Source organism: Euwallacea similis, chromosome 1 (genome assembly GCF_039881205.1).
Source record: "Euwallacea similis isolate ESF13 chromosome 1, ESF131.1, whole genome shotgun sequence".
Classification (NCBI taxonomy): Eukaryota; Metazoa; Arthropoda; class Insecta; order Coleoptera; family Curculionidae; genus Euwallacea; species Euwallacea similis.
The window spans coordinates 7847262-7871567 of record NC_089609.1 but is presented as its reverse complement, the minus strand read 5'-3'; the positions used below and the strand labels follow the sequence as shown (position 1 = coordinate 7871567).

Sequence of the window (24306 nt, the reverse complement as noted above, 5' to 3'; positions counted from 1 at the left end):
GGTCTTGTTTTGATTGGCGTATGATGGTTGATGTCTATGCTGGGTACCAACCAACACATGCCAGTGGGTGTCGTTGCGAGATTGTATAAAAATTGGTACAATCAGTTTAAAACAGTTTAGTTTCGTTAGAATTCGGCCTTAAAAATATACCATTCTTCACTGAACCATCAAAGGAGGCAAACAGAGGTACAGATCCAAGTACATCTGGAATGCCACTGGATTTGGTCGTTCTTGTTCCTTCACTTTTACCAATTAAAGTGTTTCTTTAATTCTAGCCAGATGAACCCCTTTATCACCCATCATTGAATCAACCTATGATGGGTGCAATTTCAACCCTATTAATGGAGAAATAAAATCAGTTCCATTCTCTTTCCCCACCCACATCAATCTTCGAAGCGTCACCAGGTATTGTCTGTCACTCGAGCTAAGTATCTGATTCTAGGTATCTATCTAATGGTTCCCCACCTGGTAGACCAATGACGTAGGCCTCGAGTTCTAAGCATGGTAAACGCAGAAGTGACTTAGTCGTCGGTGCGATCGAGTGTTGGTCGCGAAGTGCGCACGAGTGAGAAGGAGAAGTGGTACCACATCGGTACCACACTTGTTTGTGGTTTCTAACAGCTCGGATAGCCGGCCGCACTGAACTTTATTTAGGTGAGTTGGAATAAAGCCATTGTTCTGGTTATGTGGAGATCATGAGGAGAGATTTTTACGATGAAGGCAATAGAGCTTGTAGACGTGTTACGTGATGATATGATCTGTTGAAATTTCATTTGAGTTTCATTAAAAGTGGTTTGCGAGTGAAAAGCGCGTTTCACAATCAGGTTTGTGCGACATTTTCTCTCAAATTGTTGTGGCCAATTCTTATCGTGGTGAAGAAATTCTTATTATGCTGGTGGAGGATTTTCAAGACACAGATAAATTTTACGAAGTTTGGTAGAAATATCAATATTTCTAACATGGATGGGTTTATCTCGGTAAACCCGAGCTCTAGTCGTAACATTACATTCTGGGCCTGACGTTATTTTTGTGTATCTTTTTTTAATTAAAATGTTTTTTCCTCTTCTCATTCCCACCATTTTTCTCGTTTTCTCATTAAATATTTTTTGTGTTTTAAAAAGTGCAAAAATACCAGTTCTCGAATTTTCTTTTTGAGATGGAAAAGATTCAGGAATAAAATGTTGTTGTTCGAGTCGATTGCAAGAACGTGTTATAGCATTATGCCTGAATCGCGTGTTTCACTAAACCTCTTGCAATTAGTAAGTTTGCAATAAGTGCAAAATTTCTGAACCCGCATCCGTGTATGCTGTCCAGTTCGGTTCAAATGTGACAGGTAAACACCAAGTGTTGTTGATTGGAGTCAAAATAATAATTTGTAAGATTTCTTACTAATTGCTGAAGATCCGGTAGTCCATTCGGGTTACAGTCTAGGGTGTAGGTACAAATCTCATTGTTATACGGTTCAAATGAAAATGTACAAATCGCACAAGTTTTAACAGTGGGGAGACGTACCTACGCTGAGAAAAATGTATTTAAACGAACCAAGATGATTCTGTAATATTTATAGTATATATAAGGTGAGTCAAAAAGATAGGTCAACACAAATTGGAGATGCTAGACACCAAAATATTGTGATTAAGCTCAACGTGGCTTATACTAATGTCACTGGTTTAAGAGATATAGCGTGTTCAAAGATCAAATTTTATTTTGAAATTTCTTAATAATTAAGAAAGTTTTGATAGTATAAATCTGAAAATTTATAGATTTATGTTTTTTGATGTGAAAATTACGAATTTTAAGCTTATTTTGATATTGCTTCTAGAAGGCGTTAGTTTCGCCGTATTATTTAAATAATATAAAACATATTTTTTAAATGTTGTTTATGTATTGAGACATGCTTGAAACAAGTCGAGAATTTAAAAAAACGTCTAATTCTACAGAAAAGATGTACTCTTGCTTAGGTCGTCTAAATCTATCGCTTTTTTAGTTGTTTGCATTTAAAAGTTCCATGTATTTTGTCACGATTTTTTTTCTTTTTTTTTCATTTTCATTCTTTTCAGGAATTGCGGCAGGGAATATAAGAAATCTCGAACACATTTAAAAATAATAGAAACACTTTGTTTAACATTCAGAGACATTTAAGAAAGTTTATTTTAAAATATATGGAGGTAGGTGGGGAACGCTTGCAATATTTTATCTGAAGTTTGTCGCTATTATTATTACCAATTATTGTTATTGTTATTTATTATTCCTTTGATTGCTCCTTCGTACCTTTTTATCTTTTAAGAAGGAAAAATCAGCAAAATATATTGTACCTTTTAAATGCAAATAACTTAAAAATTAATAGGTTTAGACGACCTAAATAAGAGTACATTTTTTCTGTAGAAGTAGGCGTTTTTTTTAATTCTCGAATTGTTTTAAATATGTCTCAATACATAAACAACATTTAAAACATATGTTTTATATTATTTAAATAATACTGTAAAACTAACACCTTCTAGAAGCAATATCAAAATAAGCTTAAAATTCGTAATTCTCACACCAAAAAACATAAAACTCTCAATTTTCATATTTATACTGTCAAAATTTTCTTAATTTATTGAAAAATTTCAGAATAAAATTTATACTTTGAATATACTGTATCTCTTAAACCAGAGACATTGGTATGAACCACGTTGAGCGCAATCACAATATTTTGGTATTTAGTATCTCTAGTTTAGTGTTGGCTCATTTTTTCTCACTCACCTTGTATATGAAGCAAAGGTTAAATAAATCTAAGATATGTGAGCTTATAGAGAAGAAAGTTAGGAACATTATTTATGTGAAGTTTGCATGAATCTTCTTAGACAAATCTTTAGGGGAACGAATCAACACCCAATGGAATATGGAATGCCAGATATTCAACTTAAACTAATGCGATTTCTTCACGAATCGGCATATAAAATATCACAACACATCTCACATCATTGCAATTTTCTCATAAATTTATTCCAAGGTTTATAGTAAGGTGCACTTTACGCGAAGGGCGAGGCGAAGGGTCTTTTCGGAATACTTGGCAGGATGATATGTTACAAGCTTCAAAATGGTTAATGATGGTTAGTGGCTATAACTTTTCTACTACCAGTCATAGTCATCAATAAACCTCCATGTGTTTACGATGGAACATGTTACCCCATTGCTTTCTTCATTCTTCTTCATCTTGCAGAAACCAAAGTGCTTTAATTGTCTAAAATTAGTTAAGTACTTAAATTTTAAAATAAATGCTTTATGTCAGACTTATTATTTTTTGTTCCACATACAGGGTATTTCAGAATAAGTTTGCCAACTGCTTACTATAGGTTCCTGTGACCGAAATAAAAAAATTAAGTTTATACGAACGTGGGTCCGGTTTCGCTTCCTGTTTAAAATACAGGGTAATAAAGATGATCATTATTTTGTTTTTTCCTAATAAGTCTGTTCCGGCATTAAATATCTTTATGAAAATTGGGGAGCGTAAAATAATTATGCTTTTAAGGGTATTTTCATTATTTCATCAGTGGTATCTTTATTGACGTGGCTCTGAACATTTTAAACGAAAAGTATGATACGCCATTAGCTAAAAAAAATAAAAATCATTTTATTAATGCTACATATTTTTATGAAAAAAAGATCTCTTGAATGCTTTTCATGATGTTATCCGTGCTCGTATGTTTCCGGATTTATATTAAACGATGTGTTAATGTCAGTGGTTACACAATAAAGCTTTCAAGCTACCAAGATTTCGATGATCCATATTACCTTTATCTTTATGAAATCCAAATGGACTTACCTATTTACCAATTACTAGAGAGGAGGATAATTTCTTGTAGACCTGCCCCTTTTAGTAAACACTAGCGGCAAGTCCATTTGGTGTATAATTAGCTCTCTAGTATTGTAACCCACCTCCAATGATATCATTGCATTGCAAAGGGCGTGTAATTCTTTATTCAGCAGTGCATAAGCATGTAAAATTACTTGATAAATTTGCAAAATTACGGAAAAAATTGCATGCGCATCAACGAATCAATGAATTTTATAAACATTTATTTTATTAACCTCAACGACTGTGTTATCTAATGCTCAAAGGAAGCCACTCAAAAAATGTCTTGTAAATTGTAGACTTCAAATTGTTCTAAAGGAAAAATTAGGAGGGCCAAGTTGGGATATCCTGCAGGCCATTTTGTTGCATCAATTTATTGCTGGGAATTGGGTGCTTAGGGTAGGTTTAAAAAATTGGGAAAACGTAATGAGGGGGATGGGTGGGAGATACAGTGGGTGGGTCTGTGTTAGTTTCTAAAATGTCTAAAAACACCTATTTCCTTCAAATGTACTAGCTTATGCCGTTTCATTTTAACGGAGCCAATAATTTTGGGCCGTATACTAATAGTGTGATTTCGTTCATCACATCTAAAAATTCATCATTTGCAAATGCATTTACTCACAAACCAGGAAAAATAATTTATTCGTTTACGTATTATTTTTATTTACTACTATTCAAGAATATAACTCGTGGTCAAAATTTTTCGTAATCGTTAGAAATCACTTTGTATATTAAATGATTGGTTAACCCACAATCACGACAAAATAACGTTGATTAGCGCGAACGTGCGAACTTCACACAGTAATTTATAAGAAAATGAAATGAAAAAAAGCCCATTAAATATTTGTTCATGTTAAAATTGAAATTGCTTTAGTTTCCCAAAAGTGTGAACTTGATGTAACGTTACACTTTTTTCGAGAACCGCTCAGAAAATCTCTACGAAAATTTTGTTGTACAGGAAAGTGAAATTACATTTTAAAAATTTTTAAAAAGTGCCTTGTTGTTGCTTCCATGGTAAAGTAGCACCAGTCATTGGCATTTGAAATATGACATACACCTTTGAAGGTTGTGACTTCGGAACGGACCAGGATAGAGTGAAACAGTTGCCATATTTAAACTTTTCAAAATTTGTCTGATGGCATATTTTTACAATATAACATGTGTCAATATAACATTTGACATTTTTGGTTAAATGAAGATATTTAAATCGATCCTGAAAAGTTGAGAAGACCGAAATATAAAAAACGTTTCGTAATAACTTCATCCGCTTCGATGTTATCATCTTCGAAATTTCGAAAAGTGTCCCGTTATTTTATACGTCAATATTTCTAATACAGTTGAAAATCGAAATAAACTATGCTACACGAAATATTTTTGAAAATTCAAGAAAATCTAAAAAGTAAAAAAATACAGGGTGATCCATTTAAAATTTTAAAGTTGGCGCTAGTTTACTCTAAAAGCGCAAATGCTCCTTTAAAATATTTTAGAAAAATAGATTATTTTTAATTACCGACATGACTAAGTTCTCACAGAGCTTCTTTTAACAGTTCTCGAAAAATATCTAATGTCCCATCACGTGTGGCATACCCCGTAGCGTAATAATAGTATGAAACTATTGGTCGGTCGTCGCTGAAAACTTGTTCATGTAATATCTGACCCACTATCCATTATTCAACACTCTGTAAGTTATGTGGGCAACATTCTAAGCAACTAGCAGGCATTTCAGTTTGCAGCAGCGCTAACGGTTTCATCGTCGAGTGCTGTAACACCAAAATGAGAACACTCAGATTTATTTTGATGCAGATTCCAGCTTTACGGACCTTTTGAATATACTATAACGCAAATGTTGTTTATGCGAGGCTATTGAACCATGAGTATATTTTATTTACGCTCTGTCGTTTTCCGCATTGGTTTCTATGAAATATATTCAACTATGCAGTTATCATCTCACAGAAGGCTCTGAATCCAAACATAAAGTTGCTTTCAACTTTCTTCCGCACTCACCCGATTCTGTTAGTCTTAGACATTTCCTCTGTGGAAAACGCCAATTGGGCGAAGTCTTTAGAGTCGTCGAATCGCCTATTTACGACAACGTCCGCTAAATTCCTGCAGTTTTGCTCTTGGTAATGATGATATTTATCGCACGAAGCGTCTCCCATGGCGGTTGCAATAAGAGCCTTAGAGAAGATATATGGCAAAAATAAAAATATGAAATGAATACGATTTTTTTTTTAACAGACCTAACGCACGTGCAAACCTTACAACGCTTGAATGTCGGAATAGCGGTTGGTGCTTATTGAGATTTATCCTGGCTTTTTGTGGGTTTCGATTAGTTGACCTTTGCGCTTGGATAAATAGAATTGGCCGACTGGACGGAAAAGGAATGTGTATTTTAATTAATATACAGGGTGAGTCGTGACGGAGCCGACACAGAGCGGGTGTGTGTAGGGGACCTCAGAAGATGACGATTTGTTGAGTTCTTCTTTCTACGGTTGATAGTTGAGGACATTTTGATCTCCGAAGTGGGCTTGTAAATTTCTAAAAACGGCATATTTCGGTAATGCGTCATCGCAACGCTACTAACGCGTTTTACTCTTATTAATATCTTTAATTGCTAAAAATGTGAAATTGATAGATGCTTAATAAGGAGGATTAGGGATTAGGAGTGAGGGGTGGAAGGGAGGATTAGGGGTAAGGTAGAGTCTAAAAGGGTTGGGATTTTTTTTAACTGTAAAGCAACCAACAAACGAATCATACCATTTAATTCTAAAACTTTTATTCCCCTACAAAATTTGTCGAAAACCTTATCATTTTTGATAAAATCGCTGTCTTGTGAGATAGAACCAAACAAAATTTAAAGGAATTTAAAAGGATAAACAGTCGAATGTAATATAATGTAATGTAATGATATAATGTCACATTTACGATAACTATTACTTGCGTAACTTTGGCAAATTTCAAATAGCCTTATTTCTTTAAATCCCTTGAAATTTGGTTTGGTTCTATCCCACAAAACTCCGATTTTATCAAAAATAATAAGGTTTTCGACACATTTTGCAGAGTAATAAAAGTTTTGGAATCAAATTTGCTATTAAACGGTATTGTCAGTTTGTTAGTTACTTTACAGATAAAAAAATCCCAACTCTTTTAGACTTTACTTCACCCCTAATTCAACCCTTATTGACCATCTATCGATTTTATATTTCTACCAATTAAAGACATTGAGCAGAATAAAACACGTTCCAAACTAGGCAGCGTTGTAATGGCGCATAACTGAAATATGCCGTTTTTTAGAAATTTACAAGCCAACTTCGGAAATCTAAATATCTTCAATCATCAACCGTAGAAAAAAATCTACAAATCATATTTTAAGGTCCCTTACATGCACTATAAATCTGTGTCGATTCCATTACAACTTACCTTGTATACAGTGTGTCCTGGCTAAAGATTTACCACTCTGGTAAATTTTTTATTTTTTGACAGACTTTAACGTTTTTTTTTTGTTAATTAGATATTTGAAATGTGTATTCGTTTAGTGGGTATGATGATTCTTTACCCATAGTTATGGTTACCTGTGTGAATTTTTATAGGATCAAATTTCAAAAAGTACTATTACTGCTTTTCTTGGGATAAAGATGAAGACAAATTCTCTACTAGAATGACATAAAACTTAGTTGTACTGATTTTCATTTTTCTGCAATACAGTGTGTTCGGGAATATCAATAAAACATATGTTTTTCCAAATAATTGCTAAACGGTTTTATCGATTTTCGCTAATTCTGAACTAAAAATTACTACATATATTGGTGTGTTTTAACGTAAACGGGATTTTTTTTTAATGTGTGGGAATATTAAAAATGGCGCGTGGCCCTTAAACAAAAGTTTGCATCTTTCCTACTCTCTGTACGAATGATTTTAAGTTCTTCTCTGCCACTACCTAACTTTATTTTGAATTTTTTTTTGTCTTTTGTGAAATTTTTGCTAGACATACAGTTTCTCTGCAAAAAAATGATTTACGATAGCTTGCAATTCATCATTGTTGTGAAAACAATTAAAAAAAAAAGTCCGACACAATGCCCAAAGAACAGATTAATTTCTTGAAACTAATTTATTTATAAACATGTTCAGGAAAACGGTCAACATTTTGAGCAATTGTTATAAGAATTAAACCAAGTTGGTGGTTATTTGGAATTAAAATTCTTTTCATGTTTTCGTTCCAACTAAACAACAATGGTCAATTGCAAGGTGTCGTAAATAATTTTGTTGCAGAGAAACTGTATGTCTGGCGAAAATTTTACAAGAGACAAACAAGTTTCAAAATAAAGCCAGCTAGTTGCAGGACAAAAATCAAGGTTATTCGTACAGGGGGTAACAAAAAAAAAAAATTATTTATAAACCACGCGCCATTTTCAATATTTCTCTGTATTAGAAAAATGATATTAATTTGAGAAGTCCCGTAGCGACAAAACGAAGCAACATTCGATAGAAGTAAGTTTGCTTAAAATGCTTTTTTTTTGGTTAAGCGTTGTACAGTCATTTCAGGGACACCCTGTATAATATAATATTTAACGTATGCTAGCTTAACTTGGTTTGATGACGTAAGCCCTCATTTCAAGCAAAGAAGTGAAAGCATTTAGTAATGTTTAGTTACGTTTATTAAACAATACACGCCTACTTAAGAATTATGCAATAAGCGATTATTGCTTTTATTAACATACACATTTGCTTTAACTCAGTGGCACATGACACGCATCAATGCGAAGCTAAACCTTGAGTTTAATACCTAAATACTTGCGATCTATTCTTCATCTAATTGGTAGGAGGTCTCATTTAGAACAATGCCATACTTTCCGTATCTATTATTTTACACAAACCTATTATCCAAATTACCTCTCTTATCCATAGATGATACAGGAAATTGTATCATGGTCAGGTATAACGGTGACTTAACGCATCTCATCTACTTCTGTCCAACATTTAACATTTGCTTCAAAAAAAGGTAGCAGGATGGATATTTGAAGCATTATTCACCTTTCAAGTTATGAAGTATGAAATAGGATGTCGGTAATTTCGTGAAGGATTTTTTTACACTGACACTAAATTGAAATCGCTTATTTGAATATCAGTAGCGAAGCCAAAAAATGAGAGAGGTTAAATGTTTTTGAAATTTTGGGAGTCTTTAAGGTTTAAGTAAAAAGGAATGCATTAGTTTGAATATGCTATTGCTTCTTCATTGTAAGATTAGTAATTAATATGTGAATGAGACTGAAATATATCTGTTTCGTTTTGATTCATCTTTTTGTGCTTCTCCGGCAAAGCTAGTGAAGCTGCTAGATGGCAATGCCAGGGATTTTATTAATGAATAGAAGAGTAAACGTGGGCTAAAACGGTAAAATAAATGAAAACCGTATTTTTACGATTAAAACAACCAACTCTACAAACGAAAATCTCAAAAAACCACAATTTACGGTTTTGTCAGCCTCCATTTTTTTTACTTAATTATTTTTCGCCATTCGGTTAGTGCTTCCTCAAAAATTGATAAAATAAAGGATTTAAAATAACGCTCAAAAATAGTTTATCAGGTGCATGAATTAAAATTATAGTCGATACTAATGTGCTAAATCGTAGATAGTGAAAACGATCAAAAAAGACTGCTAGAAAGTGGTTATTTTAAATATGTTTAGTTGAAGTGAATAAAAATGTTTATTGTTTTATAATTGCTGAATAAACATCAGTAGTGCTATATGGAACCAGTAGTGATCACGCTAAAAACCTTCATACATAAAAAGAATTTGAAATTTCTTAGGGACTAACTTTTCATGAGCTATTAGATGTAACGTAACATACGTTTAGGACATGAGAGTATATGTAAGTTATGCAGGGTGTGTCATACCATCATGGAGATATTTTTAGAAGACGATGGTACTCAGCAAAATAATAAAAAAATGTTAATAGATTCATGGTAAAAACGCACCATTTTCGATTTATAGAACAGCAAAATTTCATATTTTTCTTAATATTTTATATTTGTTTATGCCCGCCTTGAGTTAATTTTTTTAAACTTTGTACACCTATTTTTTTTAAACCCTCTTCAACAAAATGTCAAAATTGTCGATAGCCATATACAGAGCGTTATGTTTATAGGCCATGTACTATTTTATGCCTTGAACCTTTTTTGGCACACCCTGTATAAATTCTGATATCAAATTTAATTTCCTTTTTCGTGCAGTATTTTCGTATCTTTCACCGTTTTTGTATAATTTGCAAAATATCTATCATTACAAATTAAGAATGTAACGGAAGCAAGAAAAAAATAATCCGGCTCAATTATTAACTATCTGAAGCAATTTGTATAATAACATTTACTTAATTTTTTATAAATAAATCTAAACGAAAACAAAATTATAAAAAATGTGAAATTTCATCATCCTGTATATTGAAAGTTGCACGTTTTTGACTATGGGAATATTAGCATTTTTTATTATTTTACAGAGAACTATCGCTCCCTGAAGTATCTCTATGATGTTGTCTCTCTGTAAAAGGAAGACTATTCTTTCATATAACTCACATATACATACACATTTCATCCATCATCATGTAATATATGACAAAGTTCAAGAATCCGCTTCGACAGGGAAATAGACCATCTAATCTTGTTGGCGAAACTCAATTAGTAGCTGCTTATCGGGCAAAATGAGGTTGAACGATACAGAATTTCAGCTCTAGATGGTAAAAGTTAGCGATGTGTCATTGCAAATTGGTTGAGTAAAGAAAGGACGTGTTTTAATTGTCTTAAATGTCACGTTGAACTTTGTGTAAATTTGGTTTAAAAAATTTTATGTAATGATAGATCTTTAGTAATATTTTATTTGCCAATTCTTACAGCTCTGTATCAAACAATCTCTTCCCATAATACCATTTTAGTCTTTGGTGTTCCATTCCTGACGATACCTTTTGTCCAAAAACCAAAAATGCGTTTTATTGCACAAAAATAAAAATCAATTACGTGTTCTCTTATTTACATAAATTAATAATTAATGAATGTAAATAAACAATTTTCATTATTAATATGCTGATAAACAAAAGTTTACAGGAAATTTAACTAAACTAAATTTCGCACACGTGACACAATGCACACGGTACAATTTCTGAACTAATAGTAATGACAGATGGAAAGATTAATTCACGCATGCGTACCAATCTCAACGATATGTGCTCCTTGTAAGTATTGTCATGCAAGAGCAGTAGAAATACGCTCCAATTATAGAACAGTGGATGAAAATAACAGCAAATTTTTAAGTACCGTCGGGCACTAGAGGGTTAAAGAGCTTCATGCCACATAGGCAATCGAATTTTATAAGCACTTTTTTATCACCCAATGTAGATATACATAATGCAAAATGAGAGAAATAAATAGATAATTAATAATTAATGGAAAATTAATAGACCGAATACCTAATTAAAATCCACTAACAACGCACCTATCAGGACTATATTGGCTCTAATGGTTTTGGAATACAAAAAAAATTTTAAATATTTTTTTATGTCTTACCAAGTCAATTTAAGGCACTCGCATGCCTCAGACACTGGTACGGATAGAATTGCACACTATTCTCAGTTATAACGATCTGATAATATCACTCATTCTTTACTAAGGGTTCTGTAACAAATCTGTCATCGTCTTCATAACCTGTAAGAAATTACGGTATGAACGAAAATTAACAAAACTAAAGCATTTTTGCGATTATAACGACTAAATATTCGAAGGACAATATTAAAAAGCCGGAATTTTACGTTTTTATCAGTCGCCAACTTATTTGTTTAATTATTTTTCGTTATTCGGCTGTGTGCTTTCTTAATTATTGATGAAATAAACGATTCAAAGTAATTCACAAAAATTAGTTTTTCAGGTGTATGAAATAAGCTTTTTGTCTGGTACTAAGAAATTCTACTTTTGTTGCATCATTGTTTCGATAATCTATGCAAAAAATTGCAGCATAAATGCAACAATGGCATTCTCCTTTCAGTTGGAGTTTGTGGAATACCTGAAACAGTAAAGTGTATTGTTAGACGACGTCAAGTTGTAATAGCCGGCAGCAACCCCAAGAACAAAGGACCAAATGCTTGACACACAAAGAACTTCTTATTCTGATACACATAGCGCGTGCAGAATTCCTCGGGATTGTTACGTCTTAAGTATGCACCTATAACGCTTCAGCGTAGATTTTTAATTACTGGCTATCTAGTTTAGCTCATCAGAAGGTATTCCTGGGTATACGGATCTAGTAGAAATAAGCAGTAAAGCCACTACCGTGTTTCAGTTTTTGACAAGGTGCTATTTTAATTAGGCACATCAAGTTTGTGCTCAAAAGGCACTCTGGATATGCAAATATGGGTAGTTTCTATTGCATGAAAACCAGATTAGAACGGTTTGAAATTCTATGACTTGGAACTAGTAAATGCATATAAGGAGTTTTGCCTTAAGTGAGTTAGAAATTGAATAATTTTGTTCATACATAATGCATGCTCGAGCACCGAGAGGCATAATCGATTTAGGGCTTTAGGTGGATGTGTACCAATAGAAAACAAAAAAAAATTTTGCGCATTGAACGGCAGTAATTATTGTACCTAATAGAAAATTCTCAACTTCTTTGCCAACAATTTTCATGGTTAATCCCACGATTGTTACCATTATTTATGTAATAATGATGGCATATTTCCGCGTGGTTAGCATTTCTGCTTTGACGCTTCAAAACCACAATGCGACGGTCCACTCATCATTTGAACTTTTTATGACTCTCCCAGATCATTACACCAAACGATTTCATGACGACTACTCGGAATTTGTCAACCATACTTTGATTTTTATCTTCACAAATCCTGACTGAGGCCTCTAAAATTCACCGACGACACTTAAAGTGTCTTTAATTTAGTTGGCACTTCTGTACTTCTAGAAACAACTCTTTCCACATGAGAACACACTGATAACGGTACCAACTAGGTTCTCCTCGGATAATCTCGACTCTGAATGCTTATTTCGGCGATGTGCTCCGTTGCGTTAAATCTAGGAGGTGCACCGGGTTTAAGAGTAATTAGCCATCTATGACAAGGCCGAATTATCGTTTTCCGATTGAAAAACGAACAAAAAATAAAAATATCGCATTACTGAATTATTTGTGCTCGCAATGCTGTTTTCGTTTGGACTCCACAGAGCAGAAGCATTATTTGTATTTGTGTCACACACACTTAGTTGGAGCGCAGTATAAAAGGCCTTATGAGGTCCTCCTTTTCCCATGTTGTTCCCTTTCCAGAGTAATTTTTTGAGCATAGCGCCTATCCGTTATGGAAAAAGTATAATTAGGAAAACCCTTAAAATTTGCCTCTATAGCGAAACCCTTGGTGAATACTTTATTAATCTCAGCGTGTGCTACATTCGATTATACCAGAAGTACCGAGTGAACGAATTAAATATGAGTTAAGCTACGTATTACATCTTAAAAGGGGCAGAATTCGCATAATGGGGAATTAACGGTGGCAAAAGAGAAATAGGGCTTTAGTTAATGATAGAAGAGTTAAAACTAGCGCGGAATCGGCGACAGTCTTATATGGACGGCTCGGATTGTTAGAGGAGCAGCAGCTTAACACGTACCGAAGTCAGACAAGAAAGTACAGATTAAGAGAGACACTAGAGGAGATGCTTTGGTCGTCAGGTCGGAAGATAAAGATGAAGAGTTAACGTGACCTATCATAAACGGAAAAGGAAGCTCAACAGGCGGCGAAGTACATACAGTAAAGAGTAAATGCTTGAATTAAATATTCATGTATCATACTGAATATTTTCAGGTTCATAGATCTACAAAATGAAATATTTTCTTCACTTGAGAAAATCAATTTTTTCATTGCAGCGTTGTCTGCGTTTGCATTTAAAGTAAATAAAATTTCAACTTTAATCGAGTAATTCTTTTACGGACTTGAGAATGCCAAACTTTCGTGATAAATAAATACTCGTGTGGGGCATTTAAGGTAAGAAAATAAATAAAGCACTATTTTGACGATCGCTGGAGCTACCAGTTCTGTCTGATCGACTCATGCTAGGCACGTTAGGAACTGAAATGGAAAGTTGAGTTTCTTTAAGTAGCTCCGATTTTCCGACGCCTAGACTAAAACCCCAGAATTTGTCCACTATCATTACATTGGAACACAGAGCTTCTTGGAGACCAATCCGGGTCTCTGCAGTTGATGTAGAAAGGCAGGAAACGTGCCTTTTATTCAAGAGATGCTCTTTGCACTTGAGTCAAAAATTCAATCCGCTGTACTATCAAAGCCAATCAGTTCCGATTCTGCTCATCAAATCGATCCCCAGCACTATATTAACCACGGGAGTGTTACGATCGAGTTTAAAAACACTTTGTGGAGCGTATACTAGTTTGGATGGGGGTTTCACATGGAGAGACTTGAACCATTTTGTTTTAGACCGATGAAGCGGAAACCTGAAACATCACCTAAATCCACAATGATAAAATCCGGCTTAATGGCTGAACCTGCGGAGGACACCACAGTGTTCCCAACGTTCGGATCTTTGCTTAAAGAACGCTGCTGGATCGTTGTCAAGGCAGATTTCAGCAACAGTTCCTTAAGATGTGCAAGTGAGAGTGATGATAATCGCAGCTAAAATTGCATAATAAAGGAACTTATCAACAAAGACTTAGATATGCGCGATGTTTAAGCGGACAAGACCACATTCGAGTAATTTCAAACAAGCCCTGCGATTGCAATGTGTTGAATTTCGAGAGATTTGTTTCAAGGTCATGAATAAGGTTCCTAACTATCTTCAGGATAAGATTTTGATTATAATAGTTCCGATCCATTTAAAGCGCGGGAATCGTGCCAGCCCGGGCAGTTTTATATGCGCACTAAAAGATATCAGAAAATCCTAGGAGATTAGTGAGTGCAAGGTTTCGAGCAGCATTATATCCCCGACAATGTGCCCTGTCCCTGAAAAGAAAATTGATGATTTTCTCTTGTTTGCCCTAAGGGAAACTGCTTCCCGTTATAATTTAATCACTCACACTCTCGAACCCTTGCTGATTAAAAACCTGAAAAATGTAATAGCCATTTATTTTCATATAGAAACAAATTGCGTTTATTGGACGTACATACACTTGGACATCATAAAAAGCCAGTGTTTTTTTCAATGAAAGCAAACTAAAAGCTTTAGTGTCCAATGATTCGGCGTCGTTTAAAGGAATGGCAATGTTTGTATCTCTAGAATTCTTAATTTTGTCAACGGGACTAAGGTTAAAATTGAGCTTATGAGAACCGGCATTAATCACAGCGAATGCATGAGGAAGACTATTTTGGACAACAAGATTTTGAGGGAACCCCGGGGAATTACCGTTCACCCCCCAGGCGGGCTATTTGTTTTGGACAGATTGGTTAGTGGACATCCCATTGGTCAATTGCGCCAACTTCTTGTTAGATAGATCCAATGCAAGAACTCTATTTGGTAGTGACAAATATCCCAATGTAATCGCGGTGGACTACACCGCTGTGTAGTGTACGTGATTAAATCCTATTATGAAAAATCTGGACATCCTGTACATATATAAGGGTACAAATAAATTTCCGCCGTTTGATATAAAAAATTAGGAATTTATTGTGAAAGAACAATGCATTATGTTTTATTCAAAGTATTGTCCATCGCTAGCCACTACTATTACCCATCTTTCTGACAGTATTCGTATACCACCTCGGAAGAACTCTTCATCTTTTGAGGCTATCCATGAATCGATCCAATCTTTAGTATCTTCATATCATGTAAAACGCTGCTCAGACAGAGCATGTGCCATCCACTGAAATAAGTGATAGTCAGACGGGGCAAGGTCTGGTGAATATGGCCGGTGGGGTAGGACTTCCCAATTAAGTGTTTCCAAATAGGTTTTGACCGGCACCGCAATATACGGACGAGCATTATCATGTAGGAGAATAATTTTGTAGTGTCTGGAGTAGTAATGGGCGCGTTTTTCCTCGAGTGCTCGGGTCAATCTCATTGATTGTGTTTGGTAGGGTTCTAGCAATATTTGTGTTCGGTTTGAGCAACCCATAATATATGACACCAAGTTGATCCCACTAAATACACAACATGAGTTTTTTCCCATGAATATTTGATTTGGCTGTCGATGTTAAAGCATGGCCAGATGGTACCCATGATTTTATATTCTTTAAGTTATCGTAATGGATCAATTTTTCATCGCTAGTGACTACTCGATGCAAAAAAACCTTTTTTTTATGTCTGGCAAGCAGCATTTCGTTCATGCAAAATTGGCGTTCAACGTGTCCTGACTTCAATTCATAAGGAACCTAATTGTCAACACTTTTAAACGATGCAAAATTACTTGTTGAGTCACTTCTAATGTAAGTGCAAGTTCTTTTTGCGTTTGGGATGAATCTTCCTCCAATAATACTTCCAATTCCGTATCTTCGTACACTTTAGGTCTTCCACTGCGTTCTTTGTCTTTCACGTGAAATTCACCGTTTTAAATTTGTAAAACCACTAGCAACAACTTCTCTCATTTAAAGCAGCTTCACCATATGCGCCTCAGTTGCAGACTTCTTCAAATTAAAGAAGTAAATTAAAAGTTTCCGCAAATGATGCTTATTCGATGCAAAACTTGACATTATTGAACGAAACAAATTATGTGATGTTGATAATCACATTATCACTAATAGTCACTAGTATTTCAAGGTTCTGTTGTTACTAGATGACCAAACTTGCGATAGTACGTTTTACATCTGACAATTTCAAGATAATCTTCTAGTGGAGCCATGTTTTGTCAAATGGCGAAAACTTATTTGTACACCTTGTAGTTTAACAAGATTTACGTCCAAATGGTGGCGCTTAGTTGGAATATAATCTTCATGCTGGTTTTTTTCGTTTTCTTTTGCTTATTGTTTTTAAGCTAATTGTGATTTTTACTGGATTGTTGGCCGGAGTAATGGCCGAAAAAACTTCTATTGTTTTTATGCATGCATTTTCATCCAATTTTGGCGTACAATTATAATGTCCTCGCTGTCTTAAATATAGATTTCAACAAAGACAAGGCAAAACGTTTGCCACTGCTAATCGGACCCTGTGTTAGAGTCATTATTTTATGCGGTAGCCTTAAATGACCAGATGGGTGCACCGGTGAGCATTTCTTATCCATCTAAAAGCTTACCCCGATAAAGATAATAATACGTTTCTTTTTTTATGCAATAAGATTGAGGTTGGAATGCTTTCAGGTATATCTACGCAGTATAACTCCTTGATAATGTAATAACTTTAATCAATTAGTGTGTCGCTGTGAAATGATTCATATCTACTTTAATAATTACAAACGTTTTAATCAATTTGGCATAACTGAAGGGACACAGATAGGGCTTGAATTCGAATATTGTCGCAATGCAGAAACACAAGTTTTTAAAAATGGATTAACCAGTTAGAATGGGCATAATTTTATGCATATGCTCGTTATTACATAACAATATGGCACGAACATAATATATAATAAAATTATATTTTTTAGTGAGTTTCATATATGATTTTTCCGTACCTTGCTGTACGCTAAAAAATGTTAAGTAAATGGTGTATATTTAGATGTACGGGGTGTCTCAATTAAAGTGAGTTTCGTGAGGGTTGGGTAAACGTAAACGTACGTAAACGTAAGAGAGGCAAGGTGGCTAATTAGAGAAAAGATGCGTATTTTTGTGCCCGTTCAGAAAATGTTCTAAAATTGAAAATATATATAGGGGTTGTCAAAAAATGAGCAAAAAAACTGAAAACTGTGATTTTCGAAAATCACAAATTATGAGTAAACTGTTTGAGTAAATTCTAGGAGATTCGGCAATTCTCTATTATCAACAACTGCCACTCGAATGGTGTTCTCAGATTTTTTCAGGCCTTTCTCATTTCGAGCAATTATATCGAACTTTGTTATTTTTTATTGCCGTCATATTGGATTTTGGTGGCGCCGAATAGGCAATAAAAAAAGCTTCTAAGATGAAATTATGCTTTTGTTTATTTTTCCTACTTTGATATGTCCAAGGGCACCTTTCCCATGCATGGTTGAAAAGCTTTTTTATTACCTGTTGCACGCAACTAAAATCCAATATGGCGGCCATTGGAAATAACAAAGTTGGACATAATTGTGCAAAATCTGGAAGGCCTGGAAAAGTTACGAGAACGCTATTCGATTGGCAATTGTCGATGACAGATAACTGTCAAATTTTGTAGAATACACTCAAAGGGTTTACTCACAATTTATGATTTTCGAAAATGCAGTTTTTGGTTTTTTCTTCATGTCTTGACAGCCCACACACATATTTTAAATTTTAGAACATTTTTTGAACGAATCAAAAATACGCATCTTTTTCTTAATTTGAATCACCTTGTATCTCTTACCGTTTCCATAATCCTTGTGGAATTCACTTTATTTGAAACACCTCGTATTCAAGCTGTGTCTAATTTTGCTGTACGAAGAAGAAATCGGTAACAAAAAGCCCTACACCTACAGAACGACATCAACTATCGCTATTTTCGACCCTTCTTATTAACTATCTTATGGAGTCAAAGTACCTGTTATATATGACTAGTTACGAAACGAAACTCGAGAGAAACCTGTCGCTTTATAAGTCAAAATTAGGAAAATATTTTAAGACAATTTCGAGCCTTTCTGTTCTTTGATTTTATGGCGGGACTGCCAAGAGCGTTTTTACAACCAATACCAATATAACGGTGAATCGTAGAATTAAAATGTTGTCAACAAACGACTTAAGTTATATTTAGAAGTGATGTCACCTTAAGATGGGGGATCGTTGTCCGAAATGCTAAAGGAATGCTGATAGGATGGTCAAAGGACGGGCAAAGTCAACAGTCCCATAAGTGCCTAAACTTTACGATTCTCGAATAAAAATACGGATACAAAAGTCTGCGAGGGCTGAAGGCACGTTCTTCCGAATGCATAAAAGAATTCACGGGCCCATATCGTGAATATAAATTAAACAGTTTTATTCGTTATACTATTAACTACAAATGTTAACACTTAAATCATTGCAATCGTAAACTTAATAGTTCGCTTCTAGGCAGTCAAGAGTTTTGAGAATTAATAGTCACAAACTTCTTTGAACGAGCTAGGCGATAGACATTTTTAATTGAGATGTAAATGCGTACATCGGCTTAGTCATTGGCAATTTTAGAACCATGGATGGTACCAATGTGATCATTATTCGAGTCAACAAGGTATAAACGGTTTTTGATTCGCTGATGAAATGGACAGGATTTTTTTATAAGAAATATTTGTATTGCTGCCCATCTACAGAACTCACTGTAAGAATGTTCCAACCATATTCTCTTACAGCCAGTGGCAGACACACAGGCAGAATTCTAATAAAACAAATGATTTATAGAGGTGAATAACTTTAAATTATCCTGCAATATGCTTTCACCGACATCGCGAGAAATATAATTTCCACGTTTCACTGAATCGAAGGCGGAAGGTCAGTTTTATGTCCCGTTGGCTGCCTGATGGTGGGTCTCAACTTGCCCGTAATCTTAAACTTTTTACTTGAGAAAAACTTGTGCATCCTGGCTCATAGTCACGCGAATCATAGCTAGAACCCGCCCAAAGTAGATAAATCTTCTAGTTTAGTGGCGTTATAGAGAAGGAAATTTATTTTGACGATGAAAGCGGTCTTCCTTGACGGAGGTTCACATAAATTATATTGTTCCGAGCACCAGGAAGTGCTCGTAGGGACACCTTCGTTCAAGATAAACATGTAAACAGCAGGTTAGATCGCCATAACACTTTGATCATTGCCCATGTCGTCCTTACCTGGCATGTAGCTGCATTGCATTTTCGCTATCGTGATTATTCAAATTATGAAAGGAACTTGGTAGTAGTAGTAGTAGTAGTAGTAGTATCAGTGGTAGGACGGAATTCGACCAGGCTGAGCTCTTGAAAATTATCAACTTTTGCATAGTTTGAATTTGGAATTTTTAGCGTTCGCGGAGAAGTCGATGCAATGTATGTGAAGTAAACAATAAAATCGCAAAATGGAAATTTACGGGCAAATCTATTACAAATAGATAGAAAGTGAAATTGAGCTAAATGGAGCAGTTAATCGAAGAAATGAAAGGAAAAATGAGATTTGGTTTTGAAGTGAGAGTTAAAGTTAATATATATGTTATATTAAAGGTGTTTTAACCCACATTTCAAAACCAATAGATGACCAGTAACAAAACCAATGCCAACCCAGTAACAAGTTATAACAACCCATTTTTATTTATGGCAAAAAATTAAATTTATAAAAATGCGTACTACAGAAAATTTAATCGTGAACCTTTTTATAACTCCTTTTTAAAATTTTCATGTTTATAATTTGCACAGTCCCAACTAGAACTGAAAGTTAAAAATTTAAGAAAAAAAGTATTTCAATGCTAAATTTTACTTTTGTATCAAAAAATTAAAAAAAAATTCCCTGTCATGTTTAATCGTTAAATATGAAATTTATTAAATTCAAAAGTTACAGGTACAGGATCATTCAGTGGGGCTGAACACCCGATCATTTGTTTCCTGCATCGATATATGCAGAATTTAAAAGCACTGTTAAAAAGATGATTCGAAACAAAAGATTTACGATATAAAATTTTGAATTTGGTAATGTGACATCGTATATATCATTGCTGTATTAGATGTTTCTTCATGTTAATTCAAAAAATATAGGGTTTTGTGGTATGAGCTCCATAAGAATAGTATGTAAAACGAGATGTTTGCCTCAATTTCAATACGTGAAAGGTGTCAAATTAAGGTGATTTGTACATCTTACATTTATCTTTCTAGGATATGTACACCAATTCAAGGTATAGTATATACAACAATTTTGAGTGTAAACGATTAGAGATAATACCATAAATCCCAATATTTTTGAAATCAGGATGAAGAAGCCCGTCTAATACAAAAATAACATACAGGAAGTGACATTGCCAAAATCAGAATTTTCTATGGTAGGTCTTTCGTTTTCTTCCGAATTATCTTTTTAAATCCTGCATCAATATATTATATAAAATGGCCGTTTTTAGTTTGTGAAATAAATATGGGGTGACCGAGACGGAGGGGAGTTCAGGCCCCACTGAATTACTCTGTATTTACGTATAATAAATTAAAATTGAACGACTTGCGAGACTCTTGCAATCAAAACTTGTATGTGTCGTTTTTGCCTTGTTCTTGCATAGACAGCCTTGGTCTTGGTCTCTCATGTACGTCTTAGTCGAGGTCTTGTATTTTGTGCAACACTAAGACCAGGGCTTTTTTGCTCATCACCATTCCCTTCTAAACTAACAAACAAATTAATTACGGAGCGAATCTTAAAATTTTCTCTTTATCTGAAAAACCACATAAATGTCAACGATTCAAAGATACAAAAGAAACTGTAAATTAACCGCAACAATATCTCGTAGAATCTTTTACCATTGTTTAAACAGATTGAATAGGTACTGTCTTATAACAAACACTTTCCCTTTTAGAAAAGTAATTGCGGTGGATTTATGGCAAACGTTTAATTAATTCGCATATACATATAACGATTGAGTCTGTTCAGGTTAGCTAATTGGAATATTTTATATTAAGACAGAAATTTTAATTGCTTCTCTAGGTGAATACCTTACAAGAGCCGGCTAATGGTAGGCGTATTTAAATCAGTGTAATATAGCCTGTAAATATAAAAGCTAATGGGACACTATTGTTCTGTTTTCAATGTAATCTTATTCAGGGTCAGTGGCCCGGATTAATAGAAATTAATATTTTTTGCAACGCCTTTGTACACATTCCTTCATTTTGCTACATAAACTTATCGAAGTAATTGTCTACTAAACTAGTACCCTCCAAGACTTCCTATACCGTGTACCTTATTAGAACCAAGCGGTTATCTTTAGATCAAAGCCCATGTGTTGTAATCTATGATAGTTAATGTCAACAAATGTAACAAATAACAACTGTTAATTGCAGCCGAGATATAACAGAGGAGAGTGGGGCTAAAATAGTATGGTAAGACATTTTCAATTTCAGTGAGCGAATTTGAAGAGTTATCAAAATTCTAAAATAACTGTTAGATAGTTTGATCGTTTAGCTACAATTTCTTTAAAGACCATTTTGCTGTATCTCGTAATGCTGCTGAGCTATGGCTGGAAATGTAAAAAACTTGTTTTACTATCTTGCTCCGTAGTGGGGGTGAAGATAGTAAACGTTTTTTAATGTTGAAAATGAAAGAAAAGTAAAAAACATATTTTTAGTGATCTTAAATCAGTGGAACATCTTTGCTTAGGTTTTTTTCTAAAAAATGAGGTTTTAATCAGAATCTGTTTCCGGTACTACTTGCTCGACATGTTCTGTATTTTCAGAACTTTAAACATTTTTCTTGGACGATCACGACTAGCTGCTTTATTGGCTTTCTTCTCGGCAGCCAACAACTATTTTTGTCTTAAAAGTTAGTGACTCCACTGAGTGTGCACTCGTGAATGTTGGTAATGGACGTTCAATATTGTTTCTCAGTGTTTGATAATTCAACTTAAAAATTTTAGCAGCTCTTGGTAGTGAACATCCTGTTTTCACGGCACGATTCGCTTTACTCAATTCATGTTTATTTACATGTTTATGTTCGATTTGTCTTCTTCCTTCAATGCTACAACGATTGACGTGTGTGCGCAAAGTTTCATAATTAAGTTTGAATTGTTTTGCAGCTTTGAATGTCGAATCGCCGCGTTTGACTATCTCAATGGCTTTAGATAACGTTTCTTATTACCGGCTAAAAACAAAAAAAATTGCTATCTTTACCCTATAATCACATTTTACTTATTTTTAATGATTTTGACTTCACTTGAACTTGAATAAATAGATGTGTTAATGGAAAAGAAACATCATAATCGTGTCCAGTACCCCATTTTACCTTTGAATTAACTTACCTTCTTAAATTTGTAACACTGATCGTGCATGAAATAAAACTATCGTAACTTTTACAAATGGCGGCGCAAAAATGAAAAATTTTATCTGTCAGTGTCGGCAATGAAGGAAACTCTACAGTGTTGATGGCGCCATCTTTCGCCTAGCCATTTAGCTGTCAGATTAAATTAGTGTCTTAGGCCCAATCAAGAGATTTCGTCACATTAACGCACAGGAACAGTCGAAACTGCCAATTTCCATTAATGCAGTTCATGATGTGAACACGCACTGTTTAACACAACAAAAATGTTCTACTATAACAGAACGCAATTATTACTTTGGGTTATTCAACCTCGTCTAAAAACTAGTTTAAGAGCATAATGCTCCCATTATGCGTTATCTACTGCTATTAATTCTTAATACGGGTAGGAGTTTAATAATGGTATTAAAATAGTCTCGTGTAGAACAAAATATTGCAGATAATGGAAGTTTAATGTAGTGTAATTTCGCTCCGGAAATAACGTCTTCTGCGGTCCAAATTCCGCGGTAAAGAACTCTATTACCTGTTGATTAAATTGTGCACTGAAAGGTGGCCATTTGAGGTAATGAAACAGGCCATGAATGTTAGTTTTAAGGTCACTTTAAGTCCACTGAATAAAAGGCCTTGATGCTATGTCGAATCACAATACATGCAAAACCAATTCACAGATCCGTCGTAAATGGCAAGGCCATCACATAAAATCCCACTTGGGAAAACTTTTTACTTTTATTAGTCAATATCAAGGACCCTCTTACGGCATTGTTTTAAGATGATAAACTAATTATTTTTTAATTTAGTATGTATTTATTTGTTTCAGATAAAGTGATCGGTAGCATTTTAACTGAGGGATGTTGAAACGTAGACCTAGACCATAAATAGCAGAATGCACCGATCTTAATAGCGATTTAACGAACAAATATATTAATATTAATGACGGTGATTAATAATCGAGACGTGTGAGCTATTATTTCTTTCCTTCGCGTTTTTCCTCACATGTGCGGTAATGGCATGTTAGGGTATAAAATGAATAGAAGAATTAGTCTCTGCTAGAAATCGTTTAAGATAGAATTTTTAGTTTACGCAGAAGTAGGTACAATGGCGAGTAATAAAATTGCAAAATGGACTTTTGCAAGCAAATCTGCTTTGCCGTTATTCCACTGATTGTAATTGATTGTTGCAGATAGATAGGAAATGAAATTGAGCATAATTAGCCACAAAATAAAGCAGATAATTGAAGAAATGAAGCAAAGAATGAGATTTGGTTCTGAACAATTATTGTGAGCCAAAGGCAAAATACGGAGTAGAATAGACAAAAACCTGAATTACCTCATTTCACGTGCGGCAAAATTTTTACATGCACATATAAATTTTTACCGCACGCATGTCAACGTCAATTGCGCACAAAAAGTTTTGACACTGACACACGCCTGTAGAAGTTTTTACATTACTTGTGCAGT

The 24306-nt window shown here is 34.4% G+C and overlaps 1 protein-coding gene across 2 annotated transcripts in view; it reads left to right on the top strand.

The window, feature by feature from the left end:
• Positions 1 to 487: 487 nt before the first annotated feature.
• Positions 488 to 24306, top strand: part of LOC136407967 (uncharacterized) — a 54910-nt gene continuing 31091 nt past the window's right edge. The window contains exon 1 of one of the 2 annotated variants that reach the window (XM_066388614.1): positions 488 to 654. The gene's annotated coding sequence lies outside the window, so the exon portion shown is untranslated. The remainder of the gene's footprint in view (positions 655 to 24306) is intronic. The other variant, XM_066388613.1, reaches the window with a different exon arrangement.